The sequence below is a fragment of the Lolium rigidum genome, chromosome 3 (assembly GCF_022539505.1).
Source record: "Lolium rigidum isolate FL_2022 chromosome 3, APGP_CSIRO_Lrig_0.1, whole genome shotgun sequence".
Classification (NCBI taxonomy): Eukaryota; Viridiplantae; Streptophyta; class Magnoliopsida; order Poales; family Poaceae; genus Lolium; species Lolium rigidum.
Genome location: NC_061510.1, coordinates 47,301,174 through 47,304,932, shown reverse-complemented (window position 1 = coordinate 47,304,932; position 3,759 = coordinate 47,301,174).

Genomic DNA, 3,759 nt, shown 5'->3' with positions numbered 1-3,759 from the left:
GGCATAGTTTTCAGAATAAAATAAACCTTTTGAAGAAATGATTTCGAAACATGCATTGACCTAAGATTTTCTGATCGAAGGTCGTAGCTAGTGCATCAAACACCTTTTACTCTTTTGAACTTGCTGAGTACCCCTGTACTCACTTTCTTTCAACACCCTTGCTAGACTGTGATCCCGAAGTGGAGGCTATCAACGATGGAGCACCAGGAGGAAGCTACGAGCTGGTCTACGAGGAACCTGATCTTTCCGGAGGAGTTGAAGGCGTAGACTATGGGATAGTCTACGGACCCGATGACATGGAGGTGGAGGAGTAGTGATATACCTGAGTAGCATAGAGCCGAGCAAGCGTAGTGGCATACTTAAATAAGTTGCTGAGCTCTTTTCATATCTAGTTGGTTTGTACTAAGTACCTTATGTTGTAGGGTGTTCTCATCGGACTCGTGAGAATACCAACTTGTTAAGACCATGATTGTAATATATTATCGAGTGTTATGACCTGCAATGTTTCTGTTGTACCACTCTGAGGGATGTGATATTTGTGAAGAAGTCCCTTCATGAAGATCATATCAACGACTTGTATACTACAACATGCAGTGGTATGCTGGGTCACCGCAGACTATGTAAACCCTTCCTTCGTGAGGAGGTTAGGTCAACCATTCACTTCATATCTTTGAACTCTCTCTCTCCCACTCCATTATCGGATCACCAAATCTTGAGGATCTCCCAATATACGTTTCCACCCAAGCCGTATTTCAATCCCCATTGAGTTCATCGAGTTTGCTTGTTACTCTTGGGTTCGTGGAAAACCCAAGGTGGCTAGGGACACCCGAAGGCATTCGGCTTGTGTTTTAACTCATGGAAAGTTTGTAAGGTTTTGAAAAGTACCTTAAATTCTACAACGAGCGAGCGAGCTATTCCTCTGTGGTGTTTGGAAGTCCTTCTCGGATTCCATACCTCTCCGACGTAGTGTACCTTCCTCCTAAGCAATGGAACACGGGAATACATCTTCTTCTTTGGGTGCCTCGGTTATTCCTATTTGATCTCTTTAATTGTGTCATTTACTTTGGTGATAGCCTTCGCGCTTGAAGTGCCTTGTATTATCATCCAGGTTGCCTCATCTAATTTGCATTATGCTCACTTATATTTCCACAAAGTCTAAAATTGAAAAATAATTTAACTTTTTTGTAGAACCTATCCGCCCTCTATGTTACCATGTCTATCCTTTGAACATGCAATCACATGCCTATATTATCAAGCACAACATATTTGGAATATTAAAGTCTACACTATACGGTAATCTATACGCGTCCATGTAAAATATGCTAATCGAAATGGAAAGAGATAAATTAAAAAAAGGTATGTGTTTTCAAGACATGTTGGAATGGGGACACCAAAATTCTGATTTTTCTTATGTTTAGAAAGCACAAAAACCTAAATTTTAAAGGTACGGTCGGATTTCTGACCAGTCTAAGCAACATAATGTCTCCAATGATGTGATCCATTAATTTTATTAGTTCATTTCCGCAGAATCCTTACATACAAACCTAAAGAAGAGCTGTGAAAATAAAGGCATATTCCTAACTCAGGTTCAGAGCGAGCATTATCAAAAAAAAATGCATTTCGTATTACATACAACTTAAAATTCTTGCAGTATAAGTGTGCAATGTGATGGCGCATGTGCTCTGGTATCAGAATGAAGATAAGATTGTCTCTCCACAAAATCAAGTGCAAACTAGAAATAGCACCGAAGTAAGATAGTGCAACCAACAAATAGGTGCTTACATCGATCTGACTGCTATGGACACCGGCAATAAAGCATGGATCACATTCCACGTCACCATAGGAGCATTTTTGGAATTTCGCTGACCGTTTTATTTACTACCAATTATCCTATGCGATCTTGGCCTTCTCAGATATGTATTTCCATTCTTGTACTTGTGCGATTCATCGTAGGTTAAACATGCACATTCATAGAAACACAGATGCTAACCTCAACTACAGAAACTATTCGGATTGTTGGACCTCTCCACCGCAATTATAACAACTGATGCTGAAACTCTTTCACCTCCATGTGGGCAATAGACAAATCATGGCATCTTGTCATTCTCTCACACACATGCAAAATCTAGGAAATGAGCCGAGCATGCTACAACATTATTGCAGTGACCCTGGGCTAACAAAAATAGAAGAACTATAATCACGGTATCTTCATAAACATTACTCTTTCTGCAGATTCATTCTCCTAAGTGTGTGAGAAATATACCATGTGCTTTGTTTCTTTCCAAAATAAGGTACAACAGTCTGGGAGCAGGAGCAATGTATCACTGATGTATGTATTTTGTTCAAACCTAGCTCTGCTGAATCTGTGCCACATTTGCATCCAAATATTGCTGCGCCACATTACTAACATTCTGCTGCGGACTGAGGAGGAGGGTTCACAACTCCTTCATTGACTTGACTCTATTCTTGACCATGAACCCTGTCAACTGAATAAGTATTTGCTCCCTGCCCATGGCCCACCTCCTGCAAACTAAATAAAAAAGGAAACACAAACAAACAGTGTTACTTCTAGGTAAGCAAATCCTTTGGTGCATGCACCCGAGTCCAGCTAGTTGAGCTGGTATTCTTTGGGCATATATATAAGGCCATGCAATCATGTTATCGATTCATAAACAGTTCGGAGAGTATACTATTCCACAAGAAAGAAAACCAACAGTATAGTGTATGCCTCTACAGGTGATATGCTGAAGTTGAACAAATTCTGCGCAAATTTCCGAAGATAGTTACACAATAAATAGTACATTTCGTAACATGCCTGGAATTTCCTTGAAAAGTTAGAAGATGTATGGAACTCTGCCACTCTGGATGAAACACAAGTCTTTCTTGAAGTGTAGGTGTACTTGTTAAAGTAGGTCTAGATGTATTATACCTGTCATGTATACGTGTATTATGTACGTAGCTGATCTATATATAAAGAGATGCGTGGAGAGGCATTGCCCCACGCAAAACCCTAAACACTTGTGTTTCTTAACTTGGTATCAGAGCCACCTAGGGCTCCCGCCGCCGCCGCGAGTCTTCCGCCGCGCGCCGCCTCTTTGATCAGCCGCAGCCGCCGCGCCTCCTCGCCACGCGTCTGCCGCGATGACCAGCTCTGCCCTCACGTTGTCTACCGTGGGGAGTCTCTCCACGACGGTCGCTGGACCCGTCATCGATCCGCCATCTGCAACTGCAGCTGCGCCGGTCCTCCCCGCCATCACTGTGCGGTTAAACGACAACAACTTCATGCTCTGGAGGGCTCACGCCCTTCCCAACCTCGTCGGTGCCCGTCTCCATGGCTTCCTCGACGGATCGGCACAGGCCCCATCCGCGACCATCAAGGAAGGGACCGGAACTGACGCGCGCGACGTTGTCAATCCTGACTACGCGCAGTGGTGGACGATGGACCAGAAGGTTCTCGGTCATCTCCTCGCCTCGATGCATGAGGATATCTCAGCCCAACTCATCGGCTGCACCTCGGCTGCGGCGGCTTGGAGTGCCGTTCACGCCATGTTTTCCGCCGAGAACCGAGCCGGCGTTCGTGCTCTTCGCCGCCAGATCCAAGGGCTTCGGAAGGGCGATAAATTGGCCAGCGAGTACATGCAGAAGGTGAAGGCGCTCGCCGACGCCATGGCTGCCGCTGGATCCCCGCTTCGCGATGACGAGATCATCGACTACATGTCGGCGGGGCTCGGCCCTGCATACAACCCCATCGCCGCTTCC